The 24,121-nt window shown below is 36.7% G+C and overlaps 1 pseudogene; it reads right to left on the bottom strand.

Moving 5' to 3' along the window:
- Positions 1–323: 323 nt before the first annotated feature.
- On the bottom strand, positions 324–1,122 carry LOC470372 (large ribosomal subunit protein uL30-like; annotated as a pseudogene).
- Positions 1,123–24,121: the final 22,999 nt, after the last annotated feature.

Genomic DNA, 24,121 nt, shown 5'->3' on the forward strand with positions numbered 1-24,121 from the left:
TGATAACAGCCCTTTCCCAAAACGAACCTCTCTCTTGCCTGTGGAACAGACTGCCTTTTAAAACTAACAAATTTGCCACAAGATTAGAAATTATGGTTTAGGAGTCATTCAGCCAGAGGCCACAAGATTCCTAATCTCCTTGCCCGATTGCTCCTAGGGATAACATCACTATTTTAAAACCTAAAATTGATGTTCAAGATATTTTTCAGACCCTTGTTTTTGTTTGTTTGTTTGTTTTGTGGGAGACCATAGCTTTATTATTACTCAAGTCAGTCTCCCCAAACATTTGGAAATCAGAGTTTTTGTTTGTTTGTTTGTTTCAATTTGAGAGCAGGTACTGCTTATTAACCAACCAGCTTAGAAAAATAATCATGGTAGACACCTTAGTTCATTCTTCTAATAAGCCTGTTGATCTGGTCCTCCCTGTTGCCAGCATCTCCACCTTCTGCAAAATGGGTGGCCTTCATTCCATCTCATGGAGAAGATAATTTGAATGGCCACAGGAAGTTATTTTCTTTGAAGTGTTTTCCAACAGTATAGATCTCATGAATCAGATCTCCATGCAGATGATGTCATATTTATCAAGAGATCGAGCAATCAAAGCGTTATCTGTCAAAGCATTTCGCTTCTTATTGATTTTGCCATAACCACGCTTGCAGATTAGTTCATTTACTGACTTCAGATTTGAGTACCCCCATGCAATGTATGGGTCTACAATCCTCAGCATGTTAATTGAAGCCTTTCTGAGTTTCACAAAGATTCCACTGAAGATTTGATAAAGGCGTAGAAGCTGCAACACCTTTCGGACATTTGGGCTCACACCATTGATACCTCTGGTCCTGATGACAAACGCCAATTTGGGTTCTGAAGTTACATAGAAGTTGCCAGCTTTTCTTGCCATCCTCGCCATTCGAATTTCAGTTCTGTACATCTGCCTATATTCCTCGTGAAAGTGCTTCGCTTTTTCATAGATAAGCTTCCTCCTTGCCTTTCGAAACATCTTTTGGACAAACTTCTTTCTCAGGTGCTTGATCTTCCGTTCTGTGAAATTCCTGCACTTTTTCTTAAGGGTTTCTGGCACAGCAGGAACCTTCTTCTTCTTCTCTTCTACACCCTCCATTGTTCCAGCCAGAAAAAGAGTGGATATCAAAGTTTTTAAGTCAACTTGGTGGGTGGACGGAGGTCATGAGCTAGGAGTGCTGATTAGTCAGGTCAGAGTTGAAACCACAGGGAGTTGAAGTTGTCTTCTTGCTCTGAGTCAATTCTTGGGTGGGGGCCACAAGATCAGATCAACCAGTTTATTGATCTGGGTGGTGCCAGCTGATCCATTAAATGCAGGGTCTGCAAAATATCTCAAGCACTGGTCTGAAGTTTTGCAATAGTGATTTTACGCCCAGGAGCAATTTGGGGAGGGTCAGAGCCTTGTATCCTCCAGCTGCATGACTCCTAAACCATAATTTCTAATCTTGTGGCTAAGTTTTTTGTTTTGTTTTGTTTTGTTTTGAGACGGAGTTTTGCTCTTGTTGCCCAGGCTGGAGTACAATGGTGTGATCTCGGCTCACTGCAACCTCCGCCTCCTGGGTTCAAGTGACTCTCCTGCCTCAGCCCCCTGAGTAGCTGGGACTACAGGCATGCCCCACCACGCCCGGCTAATTTTGTATTTTTAGCAGAGATGGGGTTTCTCCATGTTGGTTGGGCTTGTCTCGAACACCTGACCTCAGGTGATCCGCCTGCCTCGGCCTCCCAAAGTGCTGGGATTACAGGTGTGAGCCACTGCGCCCGGCCTCTTGTGGGTAAATTTTGAGTCCTACAAAGACAGTCTAGTACCCAGGCAAGAAGGGAGTTTGTTTCAGGAAAGGGCTGTTTTCATCTTTGTTTTAAACGATAAACTAAATTCCTCCCAAAGTTAGTTCAGCCTGCGTTCAGGAGTGAACAAAGACACCTGGAAGAGGAGGTTAGAAGTAAGATGGAGTTGGTTAGGTCCGATCTCTTTGACTGTCTCAGTTACAATTTTGCAATGGTGGTTTCAATTCCTCCCTTTGGGTTTTGTAACACCTTAAACTTAAGGTGTTGGCTAATGAAGATGGAGAAAGGGCAAAGACAGCTCTAACTTTTTCCTGCCGATTAAGGGTATAGTAGGGGCAGGTGTTGATCCTAAGATGAGAGGAATGGAACCGTTTTGCAACTGTCAACGTACTCATGCCTGGCTGGGGTTCCAAGGCTTGCATGGCAAAGGCGTTAGTATTATCATCTAAAGGTATAGTACCGTATTTAAGGGAACAGTGTACTATAAGGTAAATAATGAGTACTAGGGAAAGGAGTGCAATTCCCAGTTTTAAAAGTAAAGATTTGAAAGCATTAGTTTGGGGACTTGTAGCCCACAAAGAATTTAGGAGTTAGTCCAAACTGCACAAAAAATCCAAGGACAGCTAACAACAGGTGTACGAAAGATTTTTTTTTTTAAGCATAATTTTTCTCTCTCCAGTCACCATTTTTATTAAAAACAAATCATGATAGGATTGATTTGTTTGCAAAATAAACTTTAGTCTTATTATACTTGGCCTGATTATCTGCATAAAGTACAAGAAGAATAATTATTTCTTACATAGGCTTTTAAAATTTGCTTTGATGAAACTCTTTTCCATAAGGAATCTCAGATAAGACTTTTTTAAAGCTGAGTCCAGCCATGGGTTTTTACCCTCAAATACATATGAGTTTGGTAAATTCCTCTCCTCTTGACCTCCCAAGATAACTTGGGGCTCCTGGGACTGTTAGACCCTGTATTCTGATGTACCAGCTGGCACTACCCAGACAAGTAATCTGGCTCAGCCAGCTCTGCAATCCCACCCAGGAACAAAAGACAGTGAGATGATCCCTATTTGACCTCCTGTGATTTAATCTCTGACCCAACCAATCAGCACTCCCAACTCTCTGGCCCCCTACCCACCAAATTATCCTTAAGAAACTCCAGGCTGTAAATTTGTTTGAGTTCATTGTAGATTCTGGATATTAGCCCTTCATCAGATGAGTAGGTTGCGAAAATTTTCTCCCATTCTGTAGGTTGCCTGTTCACTCTGATGGTAGTTTCTTTTGCTGTGCAGAAGCTCTTTAGTTTAATTAGATCCCATTTGTCAATTTTGGCTTTTGTTGCCATTGCTTTTGGTGTTTTAGACATGAAGTCCTTGCCCATGCCTATGTCCTGAATGGTAATGCCTAGGTTTTCTTCTAGGGTTTTTATGGTTTTAGGTCTAACGTTTAAGTCTTTAATCCATCTTGAATTCATTTTTGTATAAGGTGTAAGGAAGGGATCCAGTTTCAGCTTTCTACATATGGCTAGCCAGTTTTCCCAGCACCATTTATTAAATAGGGAATCCTTTCCCCATTGCTTGTTTTTCTCAGGTTTGTCAAAGATCAGATGGTTGTAGATATGCGGTGTTATTTCTGAGGGCTGTGTTCTGTTCCATTGATCTATATCTCTGTTTTGGTACCAGTACCATGCTGTTTTGGTTACTGTAGACTTGTAGTATAGTTTGAAGTCAGGTAGCGTGATGCCTCCAGCTTTGTTCTTTTGGCTGAGGATTGACTTGGAGATGCGGGCTCTTTTTTGGTTCCATATGAACTTTAAAGTAGTTTTTTCCAATTGTGTGAAGAAAGTCATTGGTAGCTTGATGGGGATGGCATTGAATCTATAAATTACCTTGGGCAGTATGGCCATTTTCCTGATATTGATTCTTCCTACCCATGAGCATGGAATGTTCTTCCATTTGTTTGTATCCTCTTTTATTTCATTGAGCTGTGGTTTGTAGTTCTCCTTGATGAGGTCCTTCATGTCCCTTGTAAGTTGGATTCCTAGGTATTTCATGGGGTGAAGGACATGAACAGACACTTCTCAAAAGAAGACATTTATGCAGCCAAAATACACATGAAAAAATGCTCACCATCACTGGCCATCAGAGAAATGCAAATCAAAACCACAATGAGATACCACCTCACACCAGTTAGAATGGCAATCATTAAAAAGTCAGGAAACAACAGGTGCTGGAGAGGATGTGGAGAAATAGGAACACTTTTACACTGTTGGTGGGACTGTAAGATAGTTCAACCATTGTGGAAGTCAGTGTGGCGATTCCTCAGGGATCTAGAACTAGAAATACCATTTGACCCAGCCATGCCATTACTGGGTATATACCCAAAGGACTATAAATCATGCTGCTATAAAGACACATGCACACGTATGTTTATTGCGGCACTATTCACAATAGCAAAGACTTGGAACCAACCCAAATGTCCAACAATGATAGACTGGATTAAGAAAATGTGACACATATACACCATGGAATATTATGCAGCCATAAAAAATGATGAGGTCATGTCCTTTATAGGGACATGGATGAAATTGGAAATCATCATTCTCAGTAAACTATCACAAGAACAAAAAACCAAACACCACATATTCTCACTCATAGGTGGGAATTGAACAATGAGAACACATGGACACAGGAAGGGGGACATCATACTCTGGGGCCTGTTGTGGGGTGGGGGAAGGGGGGAGGGGATAGCTTTAGGAGATATACCTAATGCTAAATGACGAGTTAATGGGTGCAGCACACCAGCATGGCACATGTATACATACGTAACTAACCTGCACATTGTGCACATGTACCCTGAAACTTAAAGTATAATAATAATAAAATTAAAAAAAAGAAAGGTAATAAAAAGTCTACACTTAAAAAAAAAAAAAAAAAAAGAAACTCCCGGCTGATTTTAATAATAAAACTCTGGTTTCCTGTTCAGCCAGCTTTGCATGAATTAAACTCTTTCTCTATTGCAATTCCCCTGTCTTGATAAATCGGCTCTATCTGGGCAGTGGGCTAGGAGAACTCATTGGGTGGTTACAGTTTTAATATATTTAAAAATGTTAAAATCATGTAATATACCTTCTCTTAAACAATAAAATTAAAATAGAAATCCCATTAGGACAACTGAAAAATTTATTTGGAAATTAAAAATCACAATCTAAATGACCCTTGAATGAAAGAATGAAAAGTTAGAAATTGTTTTGAATTGAATAAAAATGAAACTAACATATCAAAATTTATGTGATGTGAGTCATGTAGTGCTGAGAGAAAATTATGGAACTCACTGCTTCTATTCTAAAAGAAAAAAACTAGAAAAAAAGAGAGAAAATTAAACTTATACTAAACATAAGAAGGAAAAATTTTAATTAGTTAATTAATTAATTTATTTATTTTGAGACTGAGTTTCACTCTAGTCGCCCAGGCTGGAGTGCAGTGGCAGAATCTTGGCTCACTGCAACCTCTGCCTCCTGGGTTCAGGTGATTCTCCTGCCTCAGCCTCCTGAGTAGCTGGAATTACAGGCACCCACCGCCATGCCCAGCTAATTTTTAAAATATTATTAGTAGAGATGAGGTTTCACCATGTTAGCCAGGCTGTTCTCGAACTCCTGACCGCTAGCCTCGGCCTCCCAAAGTGCTGGGATTACAGGCGTGAGGGAAAAATTTTAAATAATAGAAGTCAATGAACTAGAAAACAAGCAAAAATATAGAAAAAAATAAATCTATTGTATTAATTTCCTATTACTGCTGTAACAAATTACCACAACCTTAGTAGTTTAAAGCTACAGAAATTTATTATCTTACAATTTTGGAGCTCTGAATTCCTTCTAGTCTGAAAACTGAGGTGTTAACAGAGCTGCATTCTTTCTTGAGGCCCTAAGGGAGAATCATGGCCTTTTCCATCTTCTTGTAGTGGCCTACATTCCTTGGCCAATGACTCCTAATTTCTACATTCAAACCTAGTAGCATAGCATCTTCTCTACTCTCTAATCTCTGCTTCTTTCATCCCATCTCCTTCCTTGATTCTTACCCTCCTGCCTCTTTCTTATAAGGACCCTGTGGTTACATTGAACCTGCCCAAATAACTCAGGATAATCCTGTCATCTCAATTCCTTAACTTGATCACATCACAAATTCCTCTTTGCCATGTAAAGTAAAATAACATATTCACAAATTCCGGGGATTAGGATGTGAATATCTTGGAGAGGCTATAATTCAGCCTACCACAGATACCAGAACCTGGTTCTTTGAAACAACAATAGAACTGCTAAAACTTTAATCAAACTGATCTGGGAAAATATAAACAATTCATATAAACCAATATCAAGAATGAAAGAAGAGTGACAACTGCAGCTCTTATAGGCATTAAATAGATAAAGAGGGACTACAGTGAACAAATTTGTATCAATAATTTTGTCTATTTAGATTAAATATATAAATTCTCAGCAAAACGAAAGTTAACTCAATCAGAATAGATAAATGAATAGCTCTATATCTATTAAAGCAATTTACTTTGTAGTTAAAACCTTCCCACAAAGAAAACCCTACTCCTAGATGGCTTCACTGGTAAATTCTACTGAACATTTATAGAAAAATGATACCAGTTCTACACAAACTACCATTAAAAAAGAAAAAAAAGAAAAAAGCCCGGGTGCAGTGGCTCACGTCTGTAATCTCAGCACTTTGGGAGGCCGAGGTGGGCGGATCACCTGAGGTCAGGGGTTCGAGACCAGCCTGGCCAACATGGAGAAACACCTTCTCTACTAAAAATGCAAAAATTAGCCAGGTGTGGTGGTGCATGCCTGTAGTCCCAGCTACTCAGGAGGCAGGAAAATCACTTGACCCCAGAGGCAGAGGTTGCAGTGAGCTGAGATTGCGCCACAGTACTCCAGCCTGGATGACAGGAGGAGACTCCATTAAAAAAAAAAAAGTAATTAAAAAGAAAAGAAATAACTTCTGATTTTACTACAGGAGACGGCAGTGACTGATATAAAAACTAGACAAATACATAAATACATCATTAAAATGTCCAACATTCCTCATTAACACAGATGAAAAATTTCTTAAAACTTCAACAAATAAGATCTAGCATTATAAGAAAGGGCTAATGCATCCTCACCAAGTGTTTTCTTCCCAGAAATGCAATAGTGGTTCAACATTCAAAAATTAATCATTTGTAATTCACCATAGTAAGAGACTAAAGAAAAAAAAATCTATGGTCATTTCAATAGATTCAGAAAAAGCATTTGAAGAAAGTCAATATGCATCCATGATAAAACTCAGGAAACTAGAAGTAGAATCAATAAAGGAAACCTATTAAAAACTTACAGCTAATGTCATGCTAAAATTCAGAACAAGGTAAGGTTGTTCATTCTCACTAATCCCATTCAATATTTTATTGGAAATCTGAGCTAATGTAGTAAGTCAAGAATAAGAAATAAAATGTATACAAATTGAAAAAAATGAAAAATACATTATGTTGCCTCACAGACAAAATGATTGTTTTGTAAAAAAAATCCCAAGGAACAAAAATATACAAAATATTTTAGAAATAAAATAAAAACGTGCAAGACTTGTATACAGAAAAACGACAAAATATTGCTAAAAGATCAAAGAATATATAAATAAATGGAGAACTATGTCATATCCATAGATGAAAGACTTAAAATTCCTATTGACAATTACACAGTCATAAAATTAAACAAAAACTATTCAAAAAATAAATCATTGAATAAAATGAATTCAATCACTTGGAAATTAAAATACATGTATTTCTAAGTAACTTTTGAGTCAACTTAGCATTCATCTTAAGAAGTTGGATTAAGAAAAAAAATCACCACATAGCATAAGTAAAAATAAAAATAAAGAGCAGACATAATTAAGACAAAAAGCAAAATTATAATACAGAGCGTAACTTCAACCAAAAGTTGGTTCTTTGATAGGGCTATTAAAATTAATTAAAAAAATATATAGGGAAAATAAGAAAAGAGGGAGAGGGGACAAAAACCAAAGAATATTAAAGTAAAAATGGTAACAGAACTACATATGCTAAAGAGATTTTTGGAAAAACAATATTTTAAGAGGACATTATGAATAGCTTTGTGCGAGTAAAAGTGAAAACCTTGATAAGGAGAGAATGAGAATGCAAAAAAGTCCTAAAAAAAGTTATATGAAATTCAGACAATGCAGGAAAATCATAATATAACAAGATATGCTTATTCCAGGAATTTGTTTAGTTTAATATTAGAAAATCTATTGATTATATGAATGTGTGGATATATTAAAGAGAAAAATTAATTTTCTGAATGCACAGAGAAATATAATCAATTAAAAATTAAATCCTTTTATGAATAAAAATTATCTTGATAAGAAGTAATTTCAACATATGTAGAGTAAGAATTATTTTCATGGTAAACAATTTTAAAAATACATAACAAATACATAAGAAACATTTTTAAATATTAGGTGTAATAAAAATGCTTACTGTCCCCATGTCTAATAGTGTACTAAAAGTTGTACTCAGAAAAATAAAGATAAAAAGGCAATAAAAATAAATAAATAGGCCAGGCACAGTGGCTCACGCCTGTAATCCCAGAACTTTGGGAGGCCGAGGCGGGTGGATCACCTAAGGTCAGGAGTTTGAGACCAGCCTGGCCAACATGGTGAAACCCCGTCTCTACTAAAAATACAAAAATGAGCCGGGTGTGGAGGCATGCGCCTGTAATCTCAGCTACTCAGGAGGCTGAGGCAGGAGAATCGCTTGGACCTGGGAGGCAAAGGTTGTAGTGAGCTGAAATCGCACCATTGGACCCCAGTCTCTGGGCAACAAGAGCAAAACTCCATCTCAAAATAATAATAATAATAATAATAATAATAATAATAAATAAATGAATAATACATAAGGGCTGGAAAGAAACTTATTTAGTAACAGTCCACATAGAACATCTCAGAAACTCCATAAGGGAGTTAACATAATAAAAGATGTAACAATGTTGCTGGACATGAGATGCATAATCAAAACTTAATTGCATTTCTGTTTATGAGTAAGAAAGCATTTGAAATATAATTTGATGTTAATATTATTTACAATAATAATATTTATTTTGTTCCTAAGAAAATATACTACAAAATATAATTATAATCTCTGTGGAGAAAATAATAAAATTTAATCAAAAGACTAAAAACAAAAGAGTAAAGATGACTTAAGCGGAGGTGCAGTTGCTTACAGATTTAAAAGAAAATAAACTTCAAACATTAATTCAACACAATTTGTATCAAAATCTCATAGAATTTGAGAAAGAATTCTAGAACATATAAAATACATTTTATTACAATACTAAATAATATTGTAATAAGAGAATATTATATAAAATAGTACTTAAAGATGCTAAATATTTAAAACATAACTGAAACTAGTGAAGACCCTATTGAATAAAAAAAGATGAGTAAACTAATTATTAAGGTTTATTTTCTGGTATAATACACAAACAAACACACAAAGTAAAATAGCAAGTTGTAAAGTGGTATTGGCAGAGATCCATAAATAGCCCAATGGGTCAGGATAGAGAACCCAGAAACAGACACATTTATATCTTATATCTTAAGGTTTGATATATGACAAGGGACAAACTCACCTTTCAGAGGAGAGAAATATTCAAATTCAATAAGTGATGCTGAAACAACAGGTTATCTATTGAAAAGGAAAGAAACTGGATTCCTTTGCCACATCCTACATGAAACGAATTTGCGATGAAACTTAAATGTGAAAGGCAATATGAAACCTGTTAGAAAAAAACAATTAGGAAAATACCTTAATGACGTCTTAGTAGGAAATTTAACAGGACTTAGAAGTTCATATGCCGAAAGAAAAGACCAATAAATTAAACAATATTCAAATGTAGAACTTCTGTTAATCAGAAAACATTATAAACAAAAGGCTATAAGAAGCCTCGAGGGTGGTTTTTCTCACATAGCATCATCAACAACGCAACTGCCAGCTTTCATCCATTGCTTGTGCTGTCCAGACAGAGTTCTAAGGTCTTCTTTACCCATATCTCATTTACTCCTCCCAGGCTCTCTAAGAGATAGGTACAGGCATAAGCCATTTTCTTGAAGTTTGCAGATACTGTTCTTTACAAATTGAAGGTTTGTGGCGATTCTGCATTGACCAAGTCTATTGGTGCCATTTTTCCAACAACATGTGTTCACTTTGTGACTGTGTCACATTTTGGTAACTCTCACAACATTTCAATTTTTTTGTTGTATCTGTTACAGTGATCCATGATCAATGATCTCTGACGTTACATTTATAATTGTTTTGGAGCACCACAAAGTGTGCCCTTATAAGATGGCAAACTTAATCAATAAGTGTTGTGTGTGTTCTGACTGCTCCAGTGATGGGCAGTTCTCATCTCCATCTCCTTCAGCTTCCCTATTCCCTGAAACACAAAAATATTGAAATTAGGCCAATTAATAACTTTACCTTGGTTTCTAAATGTTCAACTGAAAGAAACAGTCACACACCTCTCACTTTAAATCAAAAGCTAGACATGATTAAGCTTATTAAGGAAAGCATGTCAAAAGCCTAGATAGGCCACAATCTAGGCCTCTTGAGCCAAACAGTTTGCCAAGTTGTAAATGCAAAGGCACAGTTCTTGAAGGAAATTAAAAGTGCTCCTCCAATGAGCAAATGATAAGAAATTGAAACAGCCTTATTGCTGATAGGGAGAAAGTTTTAGCAGTCTAGATACAAGATCAAATCAGCCACAGTATTCCCTTAGACATTTACGCCTAGCATTCCGTTATTGGAATGCTAAGCCTGAGGGGATTATTTATATCCTACTGCTCAAGGTCATCACCAAAGTCTGATTGCAAAAATTCAAAAAAAATTACAAACTCAGGCATAAAAGGGTTTAAGCCAAAGCCTAAGTTAGAGCAACGTCCTATCTCTCTTCCATTCTATGAAGGCTGAGAGAGGTAAGGGAGTTGCAAAAGGAAAGTTTGAAGCTAGTAGAGGTTGGTTCATGAGGTTTCAGGAAAGAAGCCATCTCCATAACATAAAAATACAAAGTGAAGCAGCAAGTGCAGATACAGAAGCCGCAGCAAGTAATCCAGAAGATCTACTTAAAATAATTGATGAAAGTGGCTGCACTAAACAATAGATTTTAAATGTAGACAAACAGCCTCTGTTGGATGAACATGCTTTCAGGGAATTTCCTAGTTAGAGAGAAAATGTCAATGCATGGCTTCAAAGGATCAAAAGACAGTCTGACTCTGTCGTTAGGGGTTAATGCCACTGGTGATTTTAAGTTGAAGCCAATGCTCATTTACCATTCCAGAACTCTAGGGTCCGTAAGAATTATGCTATATAGACTCTGCCTGTGCTATATAAATGGAAGAATAAAAGCCTGGATGACAGCATTGTTTACAGCATGGTTTATTGACTATTTTAAGCCCACTGTTGAGACCTACTGCTAAAAAAAAATACCCTTTAAAATATTATTGCTCAATGTACCTAGTCATCCGAGAACTCTGATAGAGATGTACAAGGATATTAATGTTGTTTTCATGTCTGCTAACCATTCTGCAGCCCATGAATTAATGAGTAATTTTGATTTTCAAGTCTTATTATTTTTAAAATGTACATTTCATAAGGCTATAGCTGCCATACATAATGATTGTTCTTATGGATATGGGCAAAGTAAACCAAAAATCTTCTGGAAAGTACTCTTCATTCTAGGTGCCATTAAAAACATTCGTGATTCTTGGGAGGAAGTCAAAGTATAAACATTAACAGGAGTTTGGAAGAAGATGATTCCAACCCTCATGGATGACTTTGAGGGCTTGAAGACTTCAGTGGAGGAAATAACTGCAGATGTGGTGGAGATAACAAGAGAACTAGAATTAGGAGTGGAGCCCAAGGATGTGATTGAATTGCAGCAATCTCACGACAAAACTTGAACAAATAAGGAGTTGGTTCTTACGGATGTGCAAAGAAAGTGCCTTCTTGAAATGGAATCTATTCCTGGTGAAGATGCTAGAAACATTGTTGAAATGACACAGATGGATTTAGAATATTACATAAACATAGTTGATAAAGCAACAGCAGGGTTTGAAAAGATTGACTCCAATTTTGAAAGAAGTTCTGCTGTGGACAAAATGCTGTCAAACAGCATTGCATGCTACAGAAAAAATCTTTCCTGCAAGCAAGATTCGATCAATGCAGCAAACTTTATTGTCTTATTTTAAGAAATTGCCACAGCCACCTCCACCTTCAGCAGCCAACACCCTGATCAGTCAGCAGTCATTAACATTGAAGCAAGACCCTCCACCAGCAAAAATGATTACAACTTGCTGAAAGGTCAAATGATTGTTAGGATTTGTTTAGCAATAACGTATTTTTAAATTAAGATATGTGTATTGTACGTATTTTTTTTTCAGACATTCTGCCACTGCACACTTAGCAGACCACAGTATTGTGAAAACATAACTTTTATGTGCACTGGGAAACCAAATAATTTGTATGAGGCACTTTCTAGCAATATTTGCTTTCTTTTGATGCTCTGGGGATGAACCTGCAGTATATCTGTGGTAGGCCTAAACTACTATTATTCCCAATTTAAACGGAATAAACTGAATGTCAGAAATAAAATAGCTCACCCAAAGTCACACTGGTGATGGAACTGCGGTTCAAATCCATATTGACTGCTTTGAAAATACATTGCCTTTTATAAATAATCAGAATCCTCACCAAAAGTAAGTACAACATTGAAAAATATATTGTTTAGAGATACAGACAATTCATGTAAAAATATTAAAAAATCAAATACAGTCACACACACCCCCCCCCCAAAAGAACACATAGGTCAAAGAAGATAATGTAATGGATGTTATAACATATATGGAAGTAAATGTTAAAAAATACTACATATTGAAATTTGTGGAATATAAGTAATTAGAAATTTACAGCCTCAAATTCCTCAAAAAATAAATGTATTTGACAAAAAGTCCTAAAAATTGTACCAAAAAATAGAAAAAAATATGCAAACAACATGTAGAAGAATAGCTCATAAGAGTCATAGTTAGTAAACATGAAAAGTTATTCAACCTCATTAATAGTCATGGAATTACAAACAAAAATCTCAATAATATACCATATGCAATACAGATTTGACAAAGATTAAAATATTCGTAAAAACCCAAGTTAGTGAGTATATGAAGTAACAGTAATTCATATACACAGCTTTTAAGAGCATTAACTACTGCATTCACTCACAAAATATGTATTACGATCTAGTAAATTCAGTGCTGCAAATATGTTATGGTCTAACCATTCTACTTCAAGTCATAATTGCAAAATAAAATTTCACATACGTGCACCAGGAGAATGGATAATCGTGTTTATAGCAACATAATTTGGAGGAACAAACAAAGCAGAAACAAAAGAAAAACAGAAAATATACCTTTTGAATTATACATATGATGCATAGTTTTGCATAATCGTGAAAAATTAATGTATGCCAACTGCACACCTCAACATCAAAGTCTAATGCTGCATAGTAATGCGTACAGTAGGCTTTCATTTCTATAATGTTCAAAATGTATAAAAGTAAACAACGTATTATTTAGGGATGCGTAAGTATTTAGTTAAACTGCAAAGTATCAGCACAGTGGTTACTTCAGAGCGAAGAGGAAGAGGGAAATAGAAGAGGGCTGGATGATGGTTACACTGATGTTAATTTCATCATCATTACTTTAAACAGTATGTATTCATTTGTATATTCAGCTTCACTCTATAGAACATCTCCTGGGACAGTGTTTTTCAGGAAGAAATTCTCTTGATTTTTAATATCTAGACTTCACAGAACATGTGTATCTTTAAAACAATGTTTTCTGCTGGTATTTATATAGAAAATATTTATCATTCTGTTTCTAAAACTCAAGACAGCATTTTTCTAAAACTAATTGTGGAAAAGGTCTTGAATTTCATTCCAACACGACTAGTAGAATGTCACAATCACATAAACTTTTTGAAAAATATTGTTTGTTTGAGACCTTATTTGTTGCTTGGTAATTAGGAAACAAAATTGAAAACATCTTAAATCATAAAATGCTATTTATACAGGCATAAAAGTCGCTTATGTATAGGTATGTAAAATACGTATGTGTTTTTGGGAATGGGGTGTGAGGTTAATGTCTAATAATTTATTGATTTTCACATTTAAAATAATGGGAAATAGATTCCTGATAAACTTTCAGTGCAGAACATCCAGATTTCAGGATTTTCTGAATTTATGACTTTAAGTTGAGATGGCACTACAGTATGTGTGATACATTATATAACATAGTTTTGAACTCACACTTCTTTTTTCACCTTAAGTTCTGGGATACATGTGCAATTGTTACCTAGATATACATGTACTATGGTATTCTGCTGCACCTATCAATCCGTCATCTAGATTTTAAGCCCCGCATGCATTAGGTATTTGTCCTAATGCTCTCCCTCCCCTTGCCCCCCACCCCGACAGGCCCTGGTGTGTAATGTTCCCCTCCCTGTGTCCGTGTGTTCTCATTTGAACTCACACTCTTTAGCTAGACTCATTAGCCCTTTATGTTCTGGTTGTTCATTGTTCTAACTTGATGACCACCCACTTCTGCCTGGGCACCAGCGAGGTTGCCATGCTCCTGCATGCCTTGGTGTACTTGTACATGACAATCTCTCTCCCTCTAATTCCTTCCTTTGAAACTCAGCTCAAATATCATTTAGACAGGGCAGCTGCTCTGGCTTCCCCAGCTTCTATTCACTCATAATAGTCTTTGAATCATATATTGCAAAACACAATAGAGTATTCAAATTGGCTGTTTATTTCTCTGTTCCCTACACTAGTAGAAAACAGTGTATGGGCTTCTTGACAGAAAGGATTGTCTTTTATAAGGTCATGAAACTTAGTAGGTTTTAAGTAAATGTTCATTGAACAAGTAAATTAATTAATTTATAAATAAATAAGAGCATTGATTTTTATGGGTTGAACTTTTAAAGAAAGAAATGAAGGAGACAGTGAATGTTAAAAATTGAATGTTAAGAGAGGAAAAGAGCACAAGTAAAAGCTAAGAAACTGGAAAACAGTGATGTGAGTTGGGAGAACTGAGAGTGGAAATTTCACAGGGGAATAACAGAAGAAAAGATTGAGAAGTAAAAGTGATTGTAAATTGAAAAATCCATCTTTGCTCTCTTATATTCTGAGACCCAAAGTTGCATAAATGTTTAATATCTATCTCCTATTCTTAGTTGTGTACTCTGATGTCTTTACACAAAAGAAAAGGATAAGAAGAGATCCTTGTGATTCTTCTTGATTCTCTGTTTATATACCTGATACCGAGCTCTTCAGAATGAAGTACTACCCTCTCCTGCCCTACTCTCTTCTAGGGATGACCAACTCTTACTACACTAGCTGAAGACACACTCTCTTATCCTGTTAGAGTTAATTCATTAAACAAACAGTAAATGAATTCTTTCTCTATTGTACCTTCCAATTATTTTCCTGAAGAAGACTCATATTGATTTACAGAATTGTGTGAGCACAGAGCTGTCTAAAACAACTTTCTGCAATGATGGAGATGTTTTATCTGTGCTATCCAATACAGTAGCCACTATCTACATGTAGCCACTGAGCACTTAAAATATGTCTGTGCTACTGAAGAACTGAATTCTTTTTGTCTTATTTGAGTTTAATTACTTTAAATGTAAATAGCCATATGTGCTTAGTGTCTACCATTTTAGGCAACACAGGTCTGAAATATGTGTGAGAAACCTAAAATTGCAGCCACTGCCCCTATGTTACTAAGCAGTATACCTCACTTACTGATTGAGAAAGTAGATGAAAAAGCTGCAGTGCTTAACTCCTAATTTGCTAGAGAATCTCTAGTGTCAGTCTTTAATAGGAATTAAGGGCAAGCAAGGCAGTGAAGATTTACTCATTCCTGACTGTTACACATGAATGGCCAAGAAAATCTATGTATAATCGGTCTATCAAGAAGAGTTATAATTAGAATCTGATTTATTTGCTTCTTGTGGAATTCTTTGTCCCTTTTACCATATCAGCACAATCAGTGCTAAAAGCCAAAGGAAAATTGGCTTTGGCATGAACGTTATTCCTTTTGTATCCATGAGATTTTCCACTTAAGTCAAAGCAGCATTCTGGATCAGTGTTAAGGATGTTTCTAGTGATCAGACTGGCCTAAATAATATATAAGCCTACATGTACATACACATTTAATGTCAGCAGTTACTGAGAGAGCATTTCTAACTACCCCTGGTAATTCCTTCCGGCCCTCTGGAGGTTCACTTAGACAGATTGTTGACTTTGCTCAGAAGGAATTTAACCTAATTTAAAGAGGAAGTCTCTTCAAGCATTGGATGCATGGTTTCATCTTGTGGAAATGGGGTTATAATGCAAATTGCTAGGGTGAGGTCTATGAATTTCCATTTTTAGAAGCACTCTGATGGTTCTGATGCAGATGTCCTCCCATCATGTTTCAGAAATGTGGAATTGGACTGTATAACTCATTAGAAGTCTAGAACACAGACCACAGTCATGCAGCATGGTAATATACATCAGTAAGAAACCAGACTGTGGTGTGCACCTGTAGTCCCACTACTCTAAAGGCTGAGATGGGAGGATCCTAGGTGTTTGAGACCAACCTTGGCAACATAGCAAGAGTCTGTCTCTTAGAAAAGAAAGGAAGGAAGGGAGGGAGGGAAGAGAGAGAGAGAGAGAAAGAAAGAAAGAGAGAGAGAGAAAGAAAGAAAGAGAAAGAAAGAAAGAAAGAAAGAAAGAAAGAAAGAAAGAGAGAGAAAAAGAAAGAAAAGAAAGACGGTAAGGTTAAGGGATAGACCATTTTCAGCTTTCACTGAAGAACATACATCTACAGCGATACCTTGTGCATATTTAAGAGTAAGAGTGGTGGTCATAATAATATACATTCTAGAGGAAAAAGTCATTCAGAAATAGAAAATTTATGGGAAACTGAAATAGCCCATAGAATTACAGCAACCTTGGCAAATGAATAATTGTTGCAGAGTCACAAGTCTTTTTCCCTCAGCAAGATGCCCAATCACCTAGTGGCAAACAAATGGAAACCTCCCAATTCTGTTTCTTTTTTCCTTAATAAGGTGAAGGGGAAAGCAAGCACTGACCTGAATCAAAAATCCCTTGGCAGTCTGTGGTTAGAAGCATGTGCCTTGTTTCAAAAGCACTGTGCTCTGAGCTGAGGTAAGCGACTCAGAATAAAGTGATTTCCAGCTGTCTGTGTTCTTTTTCATCATAGTAAGTCCTTATTAGGTGTGGATTCCTCAATGGTACATTTTGAGGAACATCACTGGGAATCGGTCCAAGTAAAACCATTTCAAAGGTAGCTTGCCTTCCAGTAGTGCAGTCAGTTATAGCAGTGACTTTTACAGAGACCATTTCATACTTTTATGGATAAAAATAAAAAGCCATTCCACCATGCTGAAATCTCAGAGAAAAGCTTGCTGTGACTGTGTATTTTGTGCTGACATGGTACATGGTAGCTTTCTAAATGGAAGAATAATTGTATTTTCAAGAATACTGAAAGGATGCTTTGATTTGGTTTGAAAGGGCCAGAGTCTCACAGATGTACTAAGAATGTCACATATTAAGCTTCTAGAAGTGCCCATCATGCTTCAGTAAATGGAATTCTATGTCTTGGGCTGGAGTCTCTAGGGTCAATTTCTTCTCCTTCTTCTCCCCTTGGCTCTTTCCTCCTTTGTCTCATTTGGAAAACAATCATCAAAAGGCAAGAAAAGTTGCTCATATTTACATTCTACATTAGGCATGATGTCTTACAAAACTATCGTCAAATAGTTCATAGCATCCTCGCTTAATGAAGTAGCAAACTGAGGTTTACAGTCATTAACTTGTTCATAAAAAAGCAACTAGTAAATGGCAGAACTCATTCAGACCCAGGTATCTGAGACATCAAATTTCTCCTTCTCTTATGCCTTGATCTACATTCTCTTTATTCCAAAATTCAAGTTCTATCTTTTTTTAAAAAAAGATCATCGCTAAAAACAACATTTCCACTTTCTTATGCCTACATAGACTGTTGTAAGAGCCCTTTCTCTGGCTTCCCTGCTGAGAATGTTCTTCTGCTACAATTTAACCTGCCAATGGCTGTCAGTTTTTCCTTCTTAAAACACTCACCTGCCATTTCTCATCCAGAAGGGCTGTACCATGGATCATTTTCACCAGCTGCTTATGAGAGTGTCTATTTTTACATAACTTCATCACAGGGTATGTTGGAATTTTCCTAATATAATACGTGAGAAATGAGGAAACTATACTTTTGTAGTGAACTCATCAGATGCTTTATGAACAATTATTTATTTGATATTTACCATATGTTAGGCCCTATTTTAAAGAATATTTGATATAATCTTGTTTTTATTGAGGTAGTTTTTGAATTAAACAAATAACTAGAATTATTTAGTTCTGAAAAAAGTATGGTAGAAAAATCTAAACAATCTAATGGTATTTCTGAAATATGGTAAATTTTTAATTAAAAAACACAGACATTCAAACTTAATAAAAATCTGGAAGATAGACACCAGGATGACAAAAAGCCATTTTAAGTAGAAGAGACTGATGTCAAATTCAAGCTGAATATAGCGACAGTCACATATTCATAGCCACAGTACTTTTTTTGTGTGTTATTATATGAGCTACTAATTTTGATCTTTTGGTAACAGAAAAACAGCACAGCTAACACATTTCCTTCTGCTGTTTTGACAAGGCACAGTCAGGTAGATATTGCAGGAGACTTCATAAGAATACTATGTATTGGCATTATTACACTCAGAAAGAGTTCTCTGCAGCAGCTGTGAAATCTTCAGATTGACATTCATACAAGATAATCCTCCAGAGAGTAAGATAAAAATGCCCAGAATAGTGAGGTAAAGCAGTTGTTTATGAGGAAATACTGCCAACCTGATTCTGCAGCTATGCATGCTAAGTACAAAACTTTCCACGATTTCTTTTAGCTCTCTTGATTGGTTTTAACCTACTCAGTCTAGTTAGAACATCTCTCGTGCACCTTTTAAACTAATTTTTAAAACCACATTCAATAAAGCAAAAATTCCTTTCTCATTGTGTTCGGTAGGCAGCAAAAGAGAGGTTTCAATGGTATTGACACATTACATGAAGTATGCATATTTTATTTAGCCTTTTTAAATTTTAGACATTTTAGAAATCTTTAGTGAAAGACAACTGTCAGCTCTGCTTTTGGTAGTAATGCGTCTCAATGAGTGGTTTAGAAACATGAACATAATAGGCTCTGTAACTGATTAAAGTTCTCTTCTAGGTCTTCTTAGTTTACTCTCACTCTTTCTGTACTACCTCATTCATTTTCATGGTTTTATCAGTTTATGTATGTCAATGACTTCAATACATCTCTTCATCCTAAGCCTGTCAGGCCTCAGTGTCTCCAACTGATTACTAAGTATCTTGACTTCAACATTCTATTGACACCTCATCACAATATACAAGACTGGACACATTATTTCTCTCAACTTGTCCCCCTTTTCCATATTCACAAGCAAAATTCTGCTCCTCTAACTGTAATCTATATATCATAGAATGTTATCACCCACCACAGATTTTACCCACATCAGAAGTCAGACCTTCCTACTGTTTCTCCCTGTCATTTCTCCTATCCACTCAATCCTCAAGTCTGATTAATCCTTTCCCCTAAATATTCTTAGAAGAAATCCACTTTTCCCTATTCCAATGCAACAATGCGTACCCAGGACTTTCTTATCTCTCCACCAGGTTACTAAAACAGTTTCATCACATATCTAACTTGCCCCTTCTAATCCAGTCTCCACACTGCAGCAAGAATGATCTTTTATAAAAAAGGGAAGCGAGTTTATAACATGCTGCTCACCCACAGATTAAAAAGTCTTCCACTGCCTTACCATTCTTTCTAAATAACGACAACATTTTTTATCATGTGTGATAAGCTGCTTCATATTCTAATGTCCGCTAACTTTTCATTCTTCACTATTTGCCTCCCATTCTCTCCAATCCTGCCAGATTCAACTTCCTTAGCACCACTCTTATTTTTAAACCTGTGAGCCATCCCAATTAAGTGAAAAACTTAAACACTTCCCTCATTTTTTGAAGCATCAGATGACAAATCTCTTGGGTGTGAGTCGAGGGTGAAAAGTAGATGCACTAGGGATGTTAGCCATCGGCTAACATGATGTTTCTTGTCTCCCCAGGACCTGCTCATTCCAAATCTCATTTATATCTTTGCAAAATGATAGACTACCACCAGGCATGCCTCCCTTCAAATGATGGTGAATCAGATAACATCTAGGCCATGAGGGGAAACTCAGGTTTCAGTTTCCTTTGTATGTAATGGTCAGATAACTCGTCTTTTTCAAAATCTAGGGGCATCATAGGGACTGTTAATCAAAAGCAGAAATGTTATTTGATTAAGGAGTATGGCTTTTCTCCAAAACTCTAAAAGTTTCATGATTTTTCTGCCTGACTTAACCATACATTTCATATAGCATCTGGATCTTCTACAAACCCTGTGAACCTTAGGAGCCAAATGGCAGACCTTCTTTCTTTAGAAACTGGGCCCTATTTAAAGACACCGACCTTAGGTTATCTGGCAAGTTGTTAAGAATAGCACCCCAAACCTGTGGCAATATTGCCTCTAAAGTCTAAAGAAACCCACTAAATGTTGGGTCCCTTTTTAGTGATGAGGAGGAAAATTGTGGCAACTTGTCTTTCACTTCAGAGAGGCTATCCCTACATACTCCTAGTCATTAGGTTTCCCAAAGCTTTACTGAAGTGACAGATTTCTGAATGTGGGGGAGGTTTTATCCCCCAACTTTCTGGTATGCATGTTTTCTACCAAGGTCTCTCGATAGCTGCTAATATGCTTCCCAGCTGCTACCGGCGTGATGTAATCAATGTAGTAGACAAGATGGATGTCTTAGAGAATGGTGAGATGAACAAGATCCCTGGTGGCTAAATTAAAATTCAAAGCTAAATATTGACATAGACTTGAGGCAAGATAGTAAAGGTAATCTTCTGATTCTGCTGGTTGAAAGTAAATTACTTCTGATATTCTTTGCATACTGAAAGAGAGGACTTAGGATTTACTGGATCAGTAGCTGAATACCAGGTGCAGGGGAATTAGTTGATTGTTTTCAGCACTAAGATCAAATCTGGAAAAGCAGCTGCAATCAGAATCACCACATGAACAGCCATGCAGTCATGTACTGTCATTCCCCAAGAATCATCTGTTTTCTACATAGGCCAAATAGTCAAATTAAAATGGAGATGCTTTAAAGATAATCATGCTGCATCTTTCAAGTATTTGTTGGTGGCACTAATCTCTGAAGCTTATCAGGAATAAGCTACCACTTATGGTTAAAATTTTTGATAGGAAGAAAAAGCTCCAAAGACTTCTATTTACTTTTTGTATCATAATGGCTTTCAGCTCTCTGGGTCTGGAAGACAATACTGGAATACTAGCCAAACATTTCTATTCCAATTAAATATCCAGAAATGGTACAATAGTCACAGGTTGGGTTAATGGACCCAATGATTAGGTCAAAAATCTATTTACCATCTGATTTCCCACCATGACTAATGGACCACACGCAGGGTAAATCTGTTTTCTGGACTTAGTGTTAGGTCAGACCCAGTGATCAGTCAGCCCATCCCTACTCCCATAGATGGATAATTCCATTGTCCTAATTCACATTTAACCTGGTAAAGGATAACAGTTCATTTGGAGGAAGTCAAGGAAGATTTACAGTATATGTTCACAATGGATTTTGTACAAATATTTCTCAATTGTTTCTGACCTTTATTAAATGGCCCTAGTCTCTAAGCCCATACATTGACTGACTCAGTCCTGAACGGTAGTAATCCACCATGAGTTTCCATTATGGTGGCTAAAGTAAGGCCCTGTTCATTAGATCTTGGATTATTATTATCATATTCACAGATTAAGTAGGAGTTAAAGGGATATTTTTGTTTTTGGAACTGCATAATTTTTATCAAAGATTCCTATTCTATTAAAAAAGTTATCACACTTGCTTGTTGCTTTCTATGGTAACCACTTTTTCATTTTTTTTTTTTTCCACACAGGCTGTCACTCTGTTACCCAGGCTGGAGTGCAGTGGTATGAACATGGTTCACTGCAGCCTGGACCTCCTGGAATCAAGCAATCCTCCTGCCTCAACCTCCCATGTAGCTGGTTACACAGGCATGCACCACCATGCCAGACTAATTTTTTAATTTTTTTTGTAGAGACAGGGTCTCACTTTTTTGCTCAGGCTGGTCTCGAACTCCTGACCTCAAGCAATCCTTCTGTCTCAGCCTCCCAAAGTGCTGGGATTACAGATATGAGCCACTCCCAGCCTATGGTAACTACTTACCCCGCTTCTAGTAATTACGTGTTTTTACTTGATCTCTACCACTCTGGCAACCATTTGTTCTCACTGAAATCAGGAATCCCATCTCAATTGCAAAACCCTACCTTCATCTGGGCTTACAGAGGAATCCCATACAACTCTACAAAAATGCTGGCACTTGCCTCATAAATTTACTACACGGTTCCTGTGGTTCATTAAGGAAGAGGCCTCTATATCTTATTAGGGAGATAGAGGTTAGGCAATTGAACTATATATGATAAATCTACTTCAATATTTATAACAGAATTTTTAGATCTCTTTATTTTATAGAAAGGAATTTCTATCATCTCCATGTTGTAATAGGCCACAGTTGCTGCCAGATTGCCTCCATTGAACAAAGCAAATTGAACCATCCCTAGATGGTTCCATGAATCCACATGAATCCACAGTCCCTGCAAAGTACACTCATATCAGTATGCCCAGTCTGACTTAAATTTATGTTGCCTCAGAGTCTGTTCTCACTCACGTTACCTAAGTTACTGCCAATATGGATTGGCAAAACCTGCAATTCGTTTGGTGTGTCAGGCTTCTCCTGAGTTTGACATTACCTGAGATATGCCAGTTATATATATAATTATGAATATGATGACAATAAAGAGAATGGGCAGGTGCGGTAGCTCATGGCTGTAATTCCAGCACTTTTGAAAGCCGAAGCGGTGGATCACAAGGTCAGGAGTTTGAGACCAGCCTGACCAACATGCTGAAACCCTGTCTCTACTAAAAATACAAAAATTAGCAGAGTGTGGTGGCGCGCACCTGTAATCCCAGCTACTCAGGAGGCTGAAGCAGGAGAATCACCTGAACCCGGGAGGCAGAGGTTGCAGTGAGCCGAGATCATACCACTGTACTCCAGCCTGGGCAACAGAGCGAGACTCCACTTCAAAAAAAAAAAAAAGGATATAGCTGAGAAATGAAGGAAATTGATATGCCCTTGCACAATAATTATTTTCAGCTGAGAATGTGGGGTCTGCAAGCAAACAAATCCAATCACATTAAAAAACTAAGGAGAGACTGTTTGCTGATGGGATGTTTAAGAAGCTTAGGAGTTTGCAGCAATCTGAGCTATAGGAAACCTCCAAAATATCTGCAAGCTCATTTTAAATTCTCACATCATGCCTTAGAAATGTTAGATGTCTAAGAGCCTACCTAGAACTATATAATACTGAGAAATTCCTAAACTATTGATTCTTTCAGGTGCTTGGCACTGATGATGCCGGGAGTTGGATTGCAGACCCACTACCACAGATGTCATAGAATAACTAAATGCTTCCATTAGTGTATTTGACAGAGTATCTGATTTTCTTGCTCAGGACTACTGTCTCTGATTAGTTATTCTGCTCTCCCAAATCTTTCATGAGTGTGTTTTTAGCAGAACCTAAATCAAATGTAGAAATGTAACTACAAGCCAGCGTAAACATTTTATGTTTTTTATTTCTAGCCTCAGAAGTGTAGGAAGTTACACTAAAAAGAATTGATATAGTAGTTAATTCAATCTGCTGTATATTCCACATAAAAGCTAGCTATATATTTATTAAATATACGGAAAAATGAATAAATGCAAAAATAAACCAAGTGATCAATGCAGTTTCAACTAGGATAATAATGATGCTAAATAGAAAACAAAGGTCACAAAGTAAAATGCTGAAGCCATTTACTCCACAGATGTCTTAGCCCCAAGAATAACAGCATTTTTTCCAGCAAAAAGTAAAACAAAAAATGTGACATATCTTTTCATGCACTGCTGTCTCCT

The sequence above is a fragment of the Pan troglodytes genome, chromosome 12 (assembly GCF_028858775.2).
Source record: "Pan troglodytes isolate AG18354 chromosome 12, NHGRI_mPanTro3-v2.0_pri, whole genome shotgun sequence".
In the NCBI taxonomy this organism is placed as follows: Eukaryota; Metazoa; Chordata; class Mammalia; order Primates; family Hominidae; genus Pan; species Pan troglodytes.